At 42.8% G+C, this 19661-nt stretch overlaps 1 protein-coding gene across 1 annotated transcript in view; it reads right to left on the reverse strand.

Annotated features, from left to right (window-relative positions):
* LOC138852352 (uncharacterized) overlaps positions 1-19115 on the reverse strand; it is a 133617-nt gene extending 114502 nt beyond the window's left edge. The window contains exon 1 of the mRNA XM_070082391.1: positions 19020-19115. The gene's annotated coding sequence lies outside the window, so the exon portion shown is untranslated. The remainder of the gene's footprint in view (positions 1-19019) is intronic.
* Between the last annotated feature and the right edge of the window lie 546 nt (positions 19116-19661).

Genomic DNA, 19661 nt, shown 5'->3' on the forward strand with positions numbered 1-19661 from the left:
ACCCCTGGTAATACACACAGTTACCCAAGTAATACACAGAGTTGCCCCGTTAATATTCAGTTACCACGTTAATACACAGTTACCCTAGTTATACACAGAATAACCCTCGCAACACACAATTACCCCAGAAATACAAACAGTTATCCTTAGTAATACACACAATTACCCCACACACCCTTAGTGACATACACCCTTAGTAATACACACCCTTAGTAATACACACAATTACCCCAGTAATGCACACAGTTACTCCAGTAATACACACATTTACCCCTAGTAATACACAGTTACCCTAGTAACATACAGTTACCATAGCAATACATACAGTTTCCCCTAGCAATACACAGTGTCCCCAGTAATACGAGTTACACCTATTAACACACACGAAGACACGAGTAGTACACAGTTACCCTAGTAATGCACAGTTACCCCAATAATACAGACAGTTACTCGAGTAATACACACATTTACCGAAGTGATACACACAGTTCGTCCAGTAAAACAATTACCCCCATTAATACACACAGTTACCCCATTACTACCTACAGTTACCTCTCTAATACATATACAGTTACCATAGTAATACAGTTACCCAATAATACACACAGTTACCCCAGTAATACATAGTTACCCATAGTAATGCGCACTGTTACTCCTAGCGATACACACATTTACCGCTAGTAATACACACACTAACTGCAATAATATGCACACAGTTACCTTACTAATACACACAGTTACCCTAGTGATACACATTTACCCCACTAATAAATACAGTTACCCCAGTTTTACACAGTTACCCAAGTAATACATATTCTTACCTCACTAATACACACAGTTACTTCACTAATACACACAATTACCTCACTAATAAACACAGTTACCTCACTAATACAGTTACCTCACTAAAACACGCAGTTACCTCACTAATACATACAGTTACCTCACTAATACACGCAGTTACCTCACTAATACATACAGTTACTTCACTAATACACGCAAATACCTCACTAATACACACAGTTACCTCACTAATACATACAATTACCTCACTAATACACGCAGTTACCTCACTAATACTCGCAGTTACTTCAATAATACGTACATTTACCTCAATAATACACGCAGTTACCTCATTAATACACACAGTTGCCTCACTAATGCAGGCAGTTACCTCACTAATACACACAGTTACCTCACTAATACATACAGTTACCTCACTAAAACACAGTTGCCTCACTAATACACGCAGTTACCTAACTAATACACACAGTTACCTCACTAATACATACAGTTACCTCACTAATACACACAGTTACCTCACTAATGCACGCAGTTACCTCACTAATACACGTAGTTGCCTCACAAATACATACAGTTACCTCACTAATACATACAGTTACCTCACTAATACACACAGTTGCATCACTAATACACCCAGTTACCTCACTAATAAACACAGTTACCTCACTAATAAACACAGTTACCTCACTAATACATACAGTTACCTCACTAATACACGCAGTTACCTCACTAATAAACACAGCTACCTCACTAATACACGCAGTTGCCTCACTAATACACACAGTTACCTCACTAATAAACACAGTTACCTCACTAATTCATACAGTTACTTCACTAATACACGCAAATACCTCACTAATACACACAGTTACCTCACTAATACATACAATTACCTCACTAACACACACAGTTACCTCACTAATACACGCAGTTACCTCACTAATACTCGCAGTTACCTCAAAAATACATACATTTACCTCAATAATACACGCAGTTACCTCACTAATATCCACAGTTGCCTTACTAATGCACGCACTTACCTCACTAATACACACAGTTACCTCACTAATACATACAGTTACCTAACTAATACACACAGTTGCCTCACTAATACACGCAGTTACCTCACTAATACACATAGTTACCTCACTAATACATACAGTTACCTCACTAATACACACAGTTACCTCACTAATACACGCAGTTACCTCACTAATACACGCAGTTACCTCACAAATACATACAGTTACCTCACGAATACATACAGTTACCTCACTAATACTCACAGTTACCTCACTAATACACGCAGTTACCTCACTAATAAACACAGTTACCTCAATAATACATAAGTTACTTCACTAATACACGCAGTTACCTCACTAATACACGCAGTTACCTCACTAATACATAGAGTTACCTCACTAATACACACAGTTACCTCACTAATACAAGCAGTTACCTCACTAATACACACAGTTACCTCACTAATACATACAATTACCTCACTAATACACGCAGTTTCCTCACTAATACATACAGTTACTTCACTAATACACGCAGTTACCTCACTAATACATACAGTTACCTCACTAATGCACGCAGTTGCCTCACTAATACACGCAGTTACCTCACTTATACACACAGTTACCTCACTAATACACGCAGTTACCTAGCTAATACACACATTTACCTCACTAATACACGCAGTTACCTCACTAATACATAGAGTTACCTCACTAATACACACAGTTACCTCACTAATGCACGCAGTTACCTCACTAATACACGCAGTTACCTTACAAATACATACAGTTACCTCACTAATACATACAGTTACCTCACTAATACACACGGTTACCTCACTAATACACGCAGTTACCTCACTAATACACGCAGTTACATCACTAATACACACAGTTACCTCACTAATACATAAGTTACCTCACTAATACACACAGTTACCTCACTAATACACACAGTTACCTCACTAATACACGCAGTTACCTCACTAATATGTACAGTTACCTCACTAATACATAGAGTTACCTCACTAATACACACAGTTACCTCACTAATACACGCAGTTACCTCGCTAATACACACAGTTACCTCACTAATGCATACAGTTACCTCACTAATACACACAGTTACCTCACTAATACATACAGTTACCTCACTAATACACACAGTTACCTCACTAATACATGCAATTACCTCACTAATACACACAGTTACCTCACTAATATACGCAGTTACCTCACTAATACATACAGTTACCTCACTAATGCATACAGTTACTTCACTAATACAAGCAGTTACCTCACTAATACACACAGTTACCTCACTAATACACGCAGTTACCTAACTAATACACGCAGTTACCTCACTAATACATACAGTTACCTCACTAATACACACAGTTACAACACTAATACACGCAGTTACCTCACTAATACACGCAGTTACCTCATTAATACACACAGTTACCTCACTAATACACGCAGTTACCTCACTAATGCACGCAGTTACATCACCACTCCACCACCCTTCCTATTGACCCTATCAGTGAGGAATAGTTTATAACCCTGTATGTTGCATTCAGAAGACATTTCTCTATCTTTCAGGTTGAACCAGGTCTCTGTTATACCAACAATATCTATGTTACCTGCACTTGCAAGTAATCTTAGCTCGTCTATCTTATTTCTTAGACTCCTTCTATTTGTATAGTAAACCTTAAGGGAGCTAGTCACTCGTTGCCCTCTACTATCTCTCTTTGTTGATCAATTGATTTGCCATCACTAGCAACTTTATTTTGAATATTGTCTTTTAAACATATCCCTGAGGTATCCCGGTAATAACTGCTGTTTTTAACCCTAAAGCTGCAGCCTTATTGTTTCCCACAAACACCCATACCTCTACAATCTACCAGTTTAAATTCCTAGACAAGTCATCAATTACCTTCTCTAATGAATTGGCTAATGCAACCACTCCATCCCCAGAGAGATGATCCCCATCCCTTGCATACATATCACGTTTGCCAAAGAATAGGTCCCAGTTATCAATGAATGGGATTGCAAGCTCCTTGCAGTACTTGTCTAGCCAGCAATTCATACCAATTGCCCTAGACATCCATTTATTGCCCACTCCCTTTCTAGGCATGATGCTACATATGACTGGGATCCCTCCCTTAGACCTAACTACTTCTATGGCTAACCTGTACATATCCAGCAGCTCCTCTCTCCTGCCTTTCCCAATGTCATTACCCCCAGCACTAAGACAGATAATCGTCTTGTTCCCATTACCTGCCATAATATTATCCAACCTGCTATGTCACCAACACCAGCTCCAGGAAGGCACACTCTCTGTCTGACCTTTCTGTCTCTGTTACAAAATGCACGGTCCATATATCTTACCTGAGAATCGCCTACTATTAAAATATTCTTACCTTGATTAGCAGGGGAATCAGTGGTACCTTCAACCTCACTAACCACTGAAGTACACTCGTCTTGGAAAACAGAGAATCGATTTCCTACCTTCATATATTCTCTATTAACTCTCATCTTTCTCATCTGCAACAGGCCTACTGACCCATGTGGAGCAGGTCCATGTCCCCCCCTGGATTAGCCCAATGACCCACCTAGTTAGGTAACTTCCACTTAAGGAAGGAGCACGGCATCAGACCTAGTAGCACAAGCTAGTCAGGCCATACTCACACCCACCCACACCCACTCATGTATTTACCCAACTTATTTTTTAAACTACACAACGTTTTAGCCTCTATAACTGTACTCGGGAGTTTGTTCCACTCACCCACAACTTTATTACCGAACCATTGCTTTCCTATATCCTTCCTGAATCTGAATTTTTCCAACATAAAACCATTGCTGCGAGTCCTGTCTTGGCCGGAAATTTTCAGCACGCTATTTACATTCCCTTTATTTATTCCTGTTTTCCATTTATACACATCGATCATATCAACCCTAATTCGACGCCTTTCGAGAGAGTGCAGATTCAGGGCCCTCAGTCTATCTTCATAGGGAAGATTTCTGATACATGGGATCATCTTTGTCATCCTCCTCTGTATGTTTTCCAGAGCATTTATATCCATTCTGTAATACGGTGACCAGAACTACGCAGCATAATCTAAATGAGACCTAACCAAGGATATATAGAGTTAAAGAACAACCTGAGGACTTCTATTATTTATACTTCTAGACACACACACACACACACACACACACACACACACACACACACACACACACACACACACACACACACACACACACACAAAATACTTGTCAGGAAGACAGCAGCGAGTCATGGTACGTGGCGAGGTGTCAGAGTGGGCACCTGTGACCAGCGGGGTCCCACAGGGGTCAGTCCTAGGACCAGTGCTGTTTCTGGTATTTGTGAACGACATGACGGAAGGAATAGACTCTGAGGTGTCCCTGTTTGCAGATGACGTGAAGTTGATGAGAAGAATTCACTCGATCGAAGACCAGGCAGAACTACAAAGGGATCTGGACAGGCTGCAGACCTGGTCCATCAATTGGCTCCTGGAGTTCAATCCCACCAAGTGCAAAGTCATGAAGATTGGGGAAGGGCAAAGAAGACCGCAGCCGGAGTACAGTCTAGGGGGGCCAGAGACTACAAACCTCACTCAAGGAAAAAGATCTTGGGGTGAGTATAACACCAGGCACATCTCCTGAAGCGCACATCAATCAAATAACTGCTGCAGCATATGGGCGCCTAGCAAACCTCAGAACAGCATTCCGACATCTTAATAAGGAATCGTTCAGGACCCTGTACACCGTGTACGTTAGGCCCATATTGGAGTATGCGGCACCAGTTTGAAACCCACACCTAGCCAAGCACGTAAAGAAACTAGAGAAAGTGCAAAGGTTTGAAACAAGACTAGTCCCATAGCTAAGACGTATGTCCTACGAGGAGAGGTTAAGGGAAATCAACCTGACGACACTGGAGGACAGGAGAGATAGGGGGGACATGATAACGACATACAAAATACTGAGGGGAATTGACAAGGTGGACAAAGACAGGATGTTCCAGAGATTGGACACAGTAACAAGGGGACACAGTTGGAAGCTAAAGACACAGATGAATCACAGGGATGTTAGGAAGTATTTCTTCAGCCACAGAGTAGTCAGTAAGTGGAATAGTTTGGGAAGCGATGTAGTGGAGGCAGGATCCACACATAGCTTTAAGCAGAGGTATGATAAAGCTCACGGTTCAGGGAGAGTGACCTAGTAGCGATCAGTGAAGAGGCGGGGCCAGGAGCTCGGACTCGACCCCCGCAACCTCAACTAGGTGATTACAACTAGGTGAGTACACACACACACACACACACACACACACACACACACACACACACAGACTACAAACCTCACTCAAGGAAAAAGATCTTGGGGTGAGTATAACACCAGGCACATCTCCTGAAGCGCACATCAACCAAATAACTGCTGCAGCATATGGGCGCCTAGCAAACCTCAGAACAGCATTCCGACATCTTAATAAGGAATCGTTCAGGACCCTGTACACCGTATACGTTAGGCCCATATTGGAGTATGCGGCACCAGTTTGGAACCCACACCTAGCCAAGCACGTAAAGAAACTAGAGAAAGTGCAAAGGTTTGCAACAAGACTAGTCCCAGAGCTAAGAGGTATGTCCTACGAGGAGAGGTTAAGGGAAATCAACCTGACGACACTGGAGGACAGGAGAGATAGGGGGGACATGATAACGACATACAAAATACTGAGGGGAATTGACAAGGTGGACAAAGACAGGATGTTCCAGAGATTGGACACAGTAACAAGGGGACACGGTTGGAAGCTAAAGACACAGATGAATCACAGGGATGTTAGGAAGTATTTCTTCAGCCACAGAGTAGTCAGTAAGTGGAATAGTTTGGGAAGCGATGTAGTGGAGGCAGGATCCATACATAGCTTTAAGCAGAGGTATGATAAAGCTCACGGCTCGGGGAGAGTGACCTAGTAGCGATCAGTGAAGAGGCGGGGCCAGGAGCTCGGACTCGACCCCCGCAACCTCAACTAGGTGAGTACAACTAGGTGAGTACACACACACACACACACACACACACACACACACACACACAGGAGAGTGGTGGAGCACCTGGAAAGAAACAAGTGTATAATTGACAACCAGCACGATTTCAGGGAAGGATAATCCTGTGTCATAAACCTACTGGAGTTTTATGACAAGGTGACAGAAGTAAGACCAGAGAGAGGGGGTGGATCGACTACATTTTTTGGACTGCAAAAAGGCCTTCGACACAGTTCCTCACAAGAGGTTACTGCAAAAGCTAGAGGATGAGGCACACATAACAGGAAAGGCACTGCAGTGGATCAGAGAATACCTGACAGGGAGGCAACAACGAGTCATGGTACGTGACGAGGTGTCAGAGTGGGCGCTTGTGACAAGCGGGGTTCCACAGGGGTCAGTCCTAGGACCTGTGCTGTTTTTGGTATATGTGAATGACATAACGGAAGGGATAGACTCAGAAGTGTCCTTGTTTGCAGATGATGTGAAGTTAATGAGAAGAATCAAATCGGAATAGGATCAGGCAGGACTACAAAGAGACCTGGACAGGCTATAAGCCTGGTCCAGCAACTGGCTCCTTGAGTTTAACCCTGCCAAATGCAAAGTCATGAAGATTGGGGAAGGGCAAAGAAGACCGCATACACAATATAGTCTAGATGGCCAAAGACCGCAAACCTCACTCAAGGAAAATGATCTGGGGATGAGTATAACACCAAGCATATCTCCTGAGGCGCACATCAATCAGATAACTGTTGCAGCATACGGGCGCCTGGCAAACCTACGGATAGCGTTCCGATACCTCAGTAAGGGTTCGTTCAAGACTCTGTATATCATTTACGTCAGGCCCATACTGGAGTATGCAGCACCAGTTTGAATCCACACCTGGTCAAGCACGTCAAGAAATTAGAGAAAGTGCAAAGGTTTGCAACAAGACTAGTCCCCGAACTACGGGGATTGTCCTACGAAGAAAGATTGAGGGAAATCGGCCTGACGACACTGGAGGACAGGAGGGTCAGGGGAGACATGATAATGACATAAAATTCTGCACGGAATAGACAAGGTGGACAAAGACGGGATGTTTCAGAGATGGGACACAGACACAAGAGGTCACAATTGGAAGTTCAAGACTCAGAAGAATCAAAGGAATGTTAGGAAGTATTTCTTCAGTCATAGAGTAGTTAGGCAGTGGAATAGCCTAGAAAGTGACGTAGTGGAGGCGGGAACCATACATAGTTTTTGAAAACTTGTGTGCTTCTTAAGAGAGATTAGTTAATTCTTATGTATTTTCATATCCTGAATCAAAATATCACCTCGAAAAATGCCTATTTGCTATAGTTTTAAAGATACGAGACATGTAATATTTGATTATTTTATTATAATGTACAATATATGTCAGTATGTTTTGAAATCTAATCCGTACCTAGTCTCTGCCTTTTTACTTGACACTGATAATCGGCTGAAGAATCATCTTCTGCCAATTTCCAGCAATAGTCTGCAAGCATTCTTGTGCCCCATTTGCCCTGGTACCATTTTTCCATTGTTGAAATACATTTATGAAAGCTTTCACCATGTTCATCACTAACTATTCCACAGTTTATTGGAAAAAAGTCAAAATGTGAGTCCAAAAAGTGGATTTTAAGTGACATGTTACATCCCATGTTCTTGTAAGCCTTGATGAGCTTTTCCACAAATTCTTCATACTTGCCTTCCCTTCTTTCCGAGAAATTCTTCACTACTAACTTGAATATTTCTCAAACAGATTATTTCTTCCCATGAACGTCTGATTCAAAAACACTATCTTTAAGAAGCTCTCGAATCTGAGGACCATTCAAGACTCCCTCTCTTATCTTAACTTTGCTCAGTGAGAAAAATTTTGGTCTTAAATACATGAATCCCTAACCAGATTTGTCCATAGCTTTTCATGAGCCCCAGTTTTATGTTTAGTGGTGGCAGCAAAATTTTGTTTGGCTTAATGAGAGGTGAATATTGAATATTTTCATCCCAAGCTCCAATGATTGACAAGGTGGCCAGTTTCTCCTGATGTAGTGGGAACCTCTTGCACGGCTGTCCCATTCACATAGAAAGCAGCAGTACTTGGTTTATCCACCCTGCAAGCCCACCACCAAAGTGTTTGGCTATGAAATTCATCTACCTTTCACATCAAAATATAAACTTGGACAGCACAACCACCTTTTATTATTGCTGAAACAATATTTAAGGGCAGTGAGATTGTGAGTGTGGTAAGAAACATGCTGCCGCAAGTCTATTGGAATCTGATGTGACACGTAGGTGGATATTAAAAAGTAGAGCTAACAAACCATTTTAACTATGATATTCATAATCAGTGACATAAAATTAGTAGGAAATTGCTACTCTGGTCTCAGAAGCATTTAGGTTGTCGACCAGTGAAATCAGCCGGTCAAACTGATTTTCAAAACAGAAATGGTCAGGAACAGGATCCTGCAAGAGAAACCATAGCTGAAGTAATCATCAACATACAAGGGTGTTCCTAGACTGCCACAGAAAAAGAACAGAACGACGACAGCTGAGGGAGAGGACACAGAATCGAAAGGGACTAGGAAGAGTGACAAAGACAGAGTCAGCAGAGGACAACCAGAGAATGGCAGAGCAACAAGCACACGCACACACTGAACCACCTCCAGAACCTCACAACCAAACACGCTATCCCAACACAACCCACAATCCACACATACATCCCCCACCCCACACTATGCGGTAGAATCCCACAGTACACTGACAGATCCCCCACCCCCCAGACCCCAAGAATAGTGTTGGAGAGGAAACTGAAGGTATGGTACACCAACGCTGATGGAATAATGAATAAATGGGAGGAGTGGCACGAAAGAATCAAAGAGGCATCACCTAACATCATAGCTCTTACAGAAAGCAAACTCACAGAAATGATAACAGATGCCATCTTTCCAATGGGGTATAAGATCCTGAGGAAAGACAGAGGGAACAGAGTGGTTGGAGGAGCCGCACTGCTCATCAAAAACCATTAGGCTGGAGAGAGGACACAGAGGAGAAGCAAGAGCCTACATAATAGGAACACTTCAGTCTGGAGGTCCCAAGGTGTCAATTGCAGTGATGTATAACCCACCATAGAGCAGAAGGAGGCCAAGACAAGAGTGTGATGAGAGTAATAGAGCGATGGTTGATGACATACTGGCTGAAGTCAGTGGTCACGTGAAATCATCCTGTCCTGAGCTGTCTGGGAATTAGTGTGAGGTGTTACTGAGTACAATGGCTTGCTGTAGTGCATTAGAATCTCAGGTTAAAGTTTTGAAGAAGGAGGTTCTACTTCTTCAGGAGGAAAAAAGAAGGCTGAAGATTTGACTAGATGGGTTTGGGAGTGAGTGTGAGATGGTCGGAGCTGGTAAGGAGAAAAAGGTTACCAGCAGTGAGTTGGAGAGTGGTAGCTGCGTTAAGTGGCAAGTGGTTCACAATTCAGCAAGAAGGAAGAGAAGGAAGGTTAATAGAAAAGACATGAAGTTAGGAAATCGATTCTCTGTTCTCCAGGACGAATGTAATTCAGTGGTTAGTGAGGTTAAAGGTACCACTGACCCCTGCTAATCAAGGTAAGAATATTCTGATTGTGAGGGACTCTCAGGTAAGATATATGTACAGTGCTTTATGTAACAGAGATAGTAAGCTTAGACAGAGAGTGTGCCTCCCAGGAGCTGGTGTTGATGACATAGTCAGTAGGTTGGATAATATTATGTCAGGTAATGGGAACAAACCCTTTATCTGTCTTAGTGCTGGTGGATATGACTTTGGGAAGGGCAGGAGACAGGTGCTGCTGGATAAGACAGGTCAGCCAAAGATGTAGTCAGGTCTAAGGGAGGGATCCGAATCATAAGCAGCATCTTGGCTAGAAGGGGAGTGGGCAATGTATGGATGTCTAGGGCAATTGGTATAAATTGCTGGCTAGGCAGGTACTGCAAGGAACCTGCCATCCCATTCACTGATAACTGGGACAAATTCTGTGGCAAACGTGATATGTATGCAAGGGATATGGTTCATCTCAATGGGGCTGGAGTGGGTACATTAGCCAGTTCGTTTGATGGGGTCATTGATGACTTGTCTGGGACTTTAACTGATAGATTATAGAAGTATGGGTGTTTATGGGAAAGAATTAGGTTGTAGTACTAGGGTTGAAAACAGTAGATATAACCAGGATACCTCAGGGATGTGTTTAAAAGACAATATTCAATAAAAAGTTGCTAGTAAAGGCAAAGCAATTGTTCAGCACACAGAGAGATAGAAGAGGGTAACGAGTGACTAGCTCTCTTAAGGTTTACTATACAAATAGTAAGAGACTAGGTAATAAGATAGATGAGCTAAGATTATTTGCAAGTGCAGGTAATATAGATATTATTGCTATAACAGAGACCTGGTTCAACTTGAAATATAGAGAAGTGCCTTCTGAATGCAAAATACAGGCTTATAAACTATTCCACACTAATGGGGTCAACGGGAAGGATGGTGGAGTGACGATGTAGGTCAGAGATAATTTAAACTTTTCTGTTAGACAAGATATAAGATTAGAAACATCGGACACAGAATCTGTTTGGCTACAGTTTGTCGAGGGTCGTGACAAATTAATTTTGGGTGTGATTTACAGGCCCCCAAACCTTGACAGGGAGTGCAGTAAGCTGCTATGGGACGAAATTCATAAGGCATCTAAATATGAAAATATTGTGCTAATGGAAGATTTTAACTTTAGACAAATTGATTGGAACAGTGTGACAGGAAATCTTGAGACTAGTGACTTTCTTGATGTGTTTGAGGATTGCTTTATAAAACAATTTGTGACAGAACCAACTAGAGGAAAGAATCTGCTTGACTTGATTCTTGCCACCTAACAATCACTAATTAATTCTCTTGAGGTTAATGATTAGCTTGGGGAAAGTGATCATAAATCACTTAATTTCAATATATTATGGAATTACCCAAATAACTGCAATCAAGTCTCTGTCCCAGACTTCCATTTGGCAGACTTGATGGGACTGAGAAATTACTTGGGTGGGCTAAATTGGGATGACATGATTATGGGTCAGGTAGATGGTGTTGGTTGCCAATATATTTTTTTTCAGAGCATAGTTCTAGCTGCCCAGACAACTTTTGTTCCGAGTAGGGAAACTAGATCTAACAAAAATTATCCCATATAGATAAACAATAGATTAAAACATCTCATTGGTCAAAAGAGAGGCATTATAGAGGTGTAATAAAGGTTGGAATGCGCAGTTAAGAAATCAATGTATTCAAATAAAGAGAGAAATAAAAAAAAAGGAATAAGAAAAGCAAAACGGGATTATGAGGCTAAAGTCGCAAGGGATCCGAAGACTAACCCAAAAGGGTTCTTTCAGGTATACAGAGGTAAGATTAGGGACAAAATAGACCCAATTAAGAGTAACTCAGCTCAGGGCACTGACAGTGATAATGAAACATGTAAAATTTTTAGTACTTACTGCCTCTCAATTTTTTCTCTGGACGATTCTAGCAAAATTCCAGAAATAGTAAATTAAGTAGAACAGGACGAAAATAAACTATGCATGACTGCGGTATCTCGTGACATGGTTCTCAGACAAAAAGAGAAAATAAAAACCGAACAAATCCCCAAGCCCTGATGAACTGTTTCCAAGGGATTTAAAGGAATGTAAAGAGGAACTTAGCATACCTTTGGCTAATCTTTTTAACATGTCACTACAAACTGGCATAGTGCCAGACAAGTGAAAAATGGCTAATGTAATACCTATTTACAAAGCAGGTGACAGGTCCTTAGCTTCGAACTATAGACCAATAAGCCCTACCTCCATAGTGGGAAAATTTATGTAAGTAATTATTGTCGAGGAAATTCGTAGCCATCTTGAAAGGCATAAATTAATTAATGAATCTCAATACGGTTTTACAAAGGGGCGTTCCTGTCTTACTAGTTTACTAACTTTTTTTCACTAAGGTATTTGAGGAGGTAGATTATGGTATTGGATATGATATTGTGTATATGGACTTCAGTAAGACTTTGAAAGATAGAGTTCCACATCAGAGGCTATTTGAGGAAACTTAGGCACATGGATCAGGACAGCAGAGAGTTTGCATAAATGGGGGGAAATCAGAATGGGGGCATGTCAGATGCGGTGTTCCACGGGGATCAGTGTTGGGCCCGTTGTTATTCACAATTTACATCTACGACATGGATGAGAGAATAAATAGCGACATAAGCAAATTTTCTGATGACACCAAAATAGGCCGTTCAATTCATTCTAATGAGGACAGTAGAGCACTCCAGGATGATTTAAATAGACTGATGCAATGGTCGGAGAAGTAGCAGATGGAGTTTAATGTAGACAAATGCAAAGTTTTAGATGTTGGACAGGAAAATATCCATGCCACATATAAACTAAATAATGTAGATCTTAATAATATTTACTTATTGCGTAAGTGTTCGCAATAAAGCTAACAGAATCATTGGCATCATATCAAGAAGGCCTCAAGTTATTCTTCAACTCTATATATCGTTGGTTAGGCTTCATTTTGATTATGCTGCACAGTTCTGGTCACCATATTAAAGAATGTATATAAATTCACTGGAAAATGTTTAAAGTAGGATGACAAAGTTGATCCCATGTATCAGAAATCTTCGCTATGAGGACAGACTGAGGGCCCTCAATCTGCACTCTCTAGAAGGCGTAGAATTAGAGGGGATATAATTGAGGTGTATAAATGGAGAACAGGAATAAATATAGATGTAAATAACGTGCTGAAAATTTCCAGCTAAGACACGACTTGCAGCAATGGCTTTAAGTTAGAAAACTTCAGATTCAGGGAGGATATAGGAAAGAGCTGGTTTAGTAATAGAGTTGTGGATGAGTGGAACAAACTCCCGAGTACAATAATAGAGGCTGTGTAGTTTTAAAAATAGGTTGGATAAATACATGAGTGGGTGTGGGTGAGTATAAATTGGACCTGACTAGCTTGTGCTACTAGATCAGATGCCCTGCTCCTTTTTTAAGTGAATGTGACCTGACTTGACTAGGTTAGGGCATTGGCTTAAGGCGATAGGAGACTTCAACCTACCTCGCATGGGCCAATAGGCCTGCTGCAATGTTCCTTCTTTCTTGTGTTCTTAAGTGGCCAGAAAGGCTCATGCATGCAGGGTAAAGCTGCTGATTGTGGGTAACTTCAATCACTGGGAGAACCAGCAGCCACATGGGGGCCCATGATGGAGGTGGTAATAGAGAACCCCATCTATCAACACATTAGGGAGGGAGGTGAGGATGAACCAGCAAGATTGGACCTAGTATTCGTCTTGGGTAGTGCAGATACTGAGGACATTACACATGAAAGACCCCTCGGGGCCAGTGACCACATGGTTCTGAGCTTCGAATACATAGTACAGTTACAAGTGGAGAGGAAAGCAGGAAGGGTAGGACTAATGAAGCCAAACTACAAGAGAGGGGACTATATAGGCATGAAGAATTTCCTGCACGGGGTACAGTGGGACAGAGAAGGGAAGTCAGTAAACGAAATGATGGAATATGTGACAACAATATGCAAAGAAGATGAGGAGGCGTTTGTACCCAAGGGTAACAGAAATAACAAGAAAGCCAGGATGAGCCCTTGGTTCACCTAGAGGTGTAGTGAGGCAAAAACCTAGTGTGCTAGAGAATGGAAGAAGTATAGAAGGCAAAACCTCATGAGAATAAAGAGAGCAGTCATAGAGCCAGAAATGAATAAGCACAGTTAAGAAGGGATGCCCAACGACAATACGAAAATTATAGCAGCGAAAGTCAGGTCTGACCCAAAGCTGTTGTACAGCCACATCAGGAGGAAAACAACAGTCAAGGACCAGATAATCAGGCTGAGGAAGGAAGGAGGGAAGATCACTTGAAACGACCAAGAAATATGTGAGGAGCTCAATATGAGATTCATTGAAGTGTTCACAGAGGAGACAAAAGGGACTCCAGAAAGATGGATAGGTGGGGTACACCATCAACTGCTGGAAGCAATACATACAACCAGGAAAAAGTTTAGAGGCTGCTAAGCGAGCTAGAATACCTTAAAGAGGATGGGACCAGAAAATATATCTCCATGGGTCCTGAGAGACGGAGCTGAGGCGCTATGTGTATCACTAACAACAATCTTCAACACATCTATCGAAACAGGGCAACTACCTTAGGTATGGAAGACAATAGATATCTTCCTAATTATTAAAAAAAGGAGACAGACAAGAGGACTTAAACTATAGACCAGTGTCACTGACATATACAGTATGCAAAGTAATGGAGATGATTATCAGAAGAGTGGTGGAGCACTTAGAATAGAGCTTATCAGTGACAGCCAGCAAGGTTTCAGGGATGGGAAATCCTGTGTCACAAACCTACTGAGGTTATATGACAGGGAGACAGCAGTAAGACAAGAGAGAGAAGGGTGGGTAGACTGCATTTTCTTGGACTGTAAGAAGGCGTTTGACAGAATAAGAAGATCGGCAAAGAAGACCGCAGACAGTGTATTGGCTAGGTGGCCAAAAACTTCAAACCTCACTCAAGGAAAAGGATCTTGGGGTGAGTACAATACCGAACATATCACCTGAGGTGCCCATCAACCAAATAACTGCTGCAGCATATGGACGACTAGCAAACCTAAGAATAGCTTTCCGACATCTCAGTAAGGAGATGTTCAGGACTCTGTACACCGTGTACGTCAGTCCTATATTAGAGTACTAGTTTGGAACCCATACCAGGGCAGGTACGTCAGGAAATTAGACAAAGTGCAAAGGTTCGCAACGAGATTAGTCCCAGAGTTAAGGGGCATGTCCTACGAGGAGAGGTTAAGCGAAATTGACCTTATGGTACTGGAGGACAGGAGGGATATGGCGTATATGATAACGACATATAAAATACTGAGAGGAATCGACAAGGTGGACAGAGACAAGATGTTCCTGAGATGGGACACAGCAAGCACAGAGATGTTAAGAAATATTTCTTCAGTCTCAGAGTTGTCAGGCAGTGGAATAGGATCTATACATAGCTTTAAGAAGAGGTATCATAAAGCTCACAGAGCAGGGAATGAATGACACAGTCGCGACCAGTGAAGTGGCGGGGTCAGGAGCTTTGACTCGACCCTTGTAACCACAACGACAGTCTGATGCTCCTTCACCTTCTGCTATATGTACTGCCTTCACCTTCTGCTGTATGTACTGTCTTCTCGTTCTGCTGTATGTACTGCCTTCACGTTTTGCTGTATGTACTGCCTTCATTTCCTGCTTTATGTACTGCCTTCACTTACACACACACACATAGAAGGGGCAGAGGGGAAGGAGGGGTTGCTCTGCTCGTAAAAAACCGATGGGAATTCGAGAAAATTGGAGGCATAGACGAAACAGGAGAAAGGGACTACATAGTAGGTATACTTCAGTCTGGGGAGCACAAGGTGGTCATTGCAGTGATTTATAATCCACCACAGAACTGCAGGAGGCCAAGAGAAGAATATGAAGAGAGCAACAGAGCAATGGTGGACACACTTGCTGAGGTGGCAAGAAGAGCTCACTCCAACAGAGCAAAGTTGCTGGTTATGGGGAATTTCAACCACAGGGAAATTGATTGGGAAAACCTGGAGCCACATGGGGGTCCCGAAACATGGAGAGCCAATATGCTGGAAAACCTCATGCACCAACATGTTAAGGACACTACCAGAGTGAGAGGGGAGGATGAACCAGCAAGATTGGACCTTGTGCTCAACCTGGGCAGTTCAGACATTGAAGATATCACATATGAGAGTCGACTAGGAGCTAGTGACCACGTAGTTCTGTGCTTTGAATACATAGTAGAGTTGCAAGTGGAGAGAGTAACAGGAGTTGAATGGGAAAAGCCAGACAATAAAAGAGGGGACTACATAGGGTTGAGGAACTTCCTGCAGGAGGTTCCGTGGGACAGAGAACTGTCAGGAAAGCCAGTAAATGAAATGATGGAATATGTAACAACAAAATGCAAGGAGGCAGTGGAAAGGTTTATTCCCAAGGGCAACAGAAACAATGGGAAGACCAGAACGAGCCCCTGGTTTGCCCGACGGTGTAAGGAGGCAAACACAAAGTGCAATAGAGAATGGAAAAAGTACAGAAGGTAGAGAACACAGTATACAAAGATAAGGAGGGAGGCCCAGCGACAGTATGAAAATAACAGCATCGAAAATCAAGACTGAACCAAAACTGTTGTACAGCCACATCAGGAGGAAGACAACAGTCAAAGACCAGGTGATCCGACTGAGGACAGAAGGTGGAGAACTCACAAGAAACGATCAGGAGGTATGTGAGGAGCTAAACAGAAGATTTAAGGAAGTTTTTACAGTAGAGACAGGAAGGGCTGTGGGAAGACAGCGCAGAAGAGAACATCAAGAGGGAATATACCAACAAGTGTTGGATGACATACGAACAACCGAGGAGGAGGAGGTGCAGAAGCTGCTAAGTGACCTTGATACCTCAAAGGCGATGGAACCAGACAACATCTCCCCATGGATCCTTAGAGAAGGAGCAGAGATGCTGTGTGTGCCCCTAACCACAATCTTCAACACATCCCTTGAAACTGGGCAACTACGTGAGAAATGGAAGACGGCAAATGTAGTCCCCATATTTAAGAAAGGAAACAGAAATGAGGCACTAAACTACAGACCTGTGTCTCTGATTTGTATTGTGTGCAAAGTCATGGAGAAGATTATCAGGAGGAGAGTGGTGGAACACCTGGAACAGAACAAGATTATAAATGAAAACCAGCATGGGTTCATGGAAGGCAAATCCTGTGTCACAAACCTTCTGGAGTTTTATGACAAGGTAACAGAAGTAAGACACGAGAAAGAGGGGTGGGTTTATCGCATTTTCCTAGACTGCAAGAAGGCCTTTGACACAGTTCCCCACAAGAGATTAGTGCAGAAGCTGGAGGATCAGGCGCATATAACAGGGAGGGCACTGCAATGGATCAGGGAATACCTGACAGGGAGGCAACAACGAGTCATGGTACGTGAAGAGGTATCACAGTGGGCGCCTGTGACGAGCGGGGTCCCTCAGGGGTCAGTTCTAGGACCAGTGCTATTTTTGATATATGCGAACGACATAATGGAAGGAATAGACTCTGTAGTGTCCCTATTCGCAGATGATGTGAAGCTGATGAGAAGAATTAAATCGGATGAGGATGAGGCAGGACTGCAAAGAGACCTGGACAGGCTGGACATGTGGTCCAGAAACTGACTTCTCGAATTCAACCCTGCCAAATGCAAAGTCATGAAGATTGGGGAGGGGCAAAGAAGACCGCAGACAGAGTATAGGCTAGGTGGACAAAGACTACAGACCTCACTCAGGGACAAAGATCTTGCGGTGACCATAACACCGAGCACGTCACCGGAGGCACACATCAACCAAATAACTGCTGCAGCATACGGGAGTCTGGCAAACCTGAGAATAGCGTTCCGATACCTTAATAAGGAATCGTTCAAGACACTGTACACTGTGTATGTTAGGCCCATACTGGAGTATGCAGCACCAGTCTGGAACCCACACCTGGTCAAGCACGTCAAGAAGTTAGAGAAAGTACAAAGGTTTACAACAAGGCTAGTCCCAGAGCTCAGGGGAATGTCGTACTACGAAAGGTTAAGGGAAATCGGACTAACGACACTGGAGGACAGAAGAGTCAGGGGAGACATGATAACGACATACAAGATACTGCGGGGAATAGACAAGTTGGACAGAGATAGGACGTTCCAGAGAGGGGACACAGAAACAAGGGGTCACAACTGGAAGCTGAAGACTCAGATGAGTCACAGGGACGTTAGGAAGTATTTCTTCAGTCACAGAGTCGTCAGGAAGTGGAATAGCCTAGCAAGTGAAGTAGTGGAGGCAGGAACCATACATAGTTTTTAAGAAGAGGTATGACAAAGCTCAGGAAGCAGAGGGAGAGGACCTAGTAGCGATCAGTGAAGAGGCGGGGTCAGGAGCTGAGTCTCGACCCCTGCAACCACAATTAGGTGAGTACACACACACACACACACACACACACACACACACACACACACACACACACACACACACATATACACACACACACTAATGTAATATTTCTATACTAACCTGAACAAATAAAGCAGAAAAATGTTGAGTACAGCCACTACGAAAGCTTGAACAACACTGTACACCTCGGCAAAGGTAGAGACACTGAGTGTGAGAGTAAGTGTGTCAGATTAGTCCCTCCATAACCTTGACGGGAGACGTAAAAACCATTCTGGTGTTTGTTGACAACTCAGGAAGTGTAACTTCTTTGCTTGTAATTACTCAGTTTTTTTCCAGTTTGATGATTTCCCATTTTAACTTCACTTTATGTATCATTCATTTCCATTAATATGAAAGGGAAGCATCTGTATTCCTTAGAAATGAAGTTGTGCGTGAGCGGTTTTTGGGCTGTGGTGGTGTGTAGGAAGTTGGGGCTTTCCCTAGGTGTGTGTGTGTGTACTCACCTAGTTGTACTCACCTAGTTGAGGTTGCGGGGGTCGAGTCCGAGCTCCTGGCCCCGCCTCTTCACTGATCGCTGTGTGTGTGTGTGTGTGTGTGTGTGTGTGCGTGTGTGTACTCACCTAGTTGTACTCACCTAGTTGAGGTTGCGGGGGTCGAGTCCGAGCTCCTGGCCCCGCCTCTTCACTGATCGCTACTAGGTCACTCTCCCTGAGCCGTGAGCTTTATCATACCTCTGCTTAAAGCTATGTATGGATCCTGCCT

This window comes from Cherax quadricarinatus, chromosome 7 (assembly GCF_038502225.1).
Source record: "Cherax quadricarinatus isolate ZL_2023a chromosome 7, ASM3850222v1, whole genome shotgun sequence".
In the NCBI taxonomy this organism is placed as follows: Eukaryota; Metazoa; Arthropoda; class Malacostraca; order Decapoda; family Parastacidae; genus Cherax; species Cherax quadricarinatus.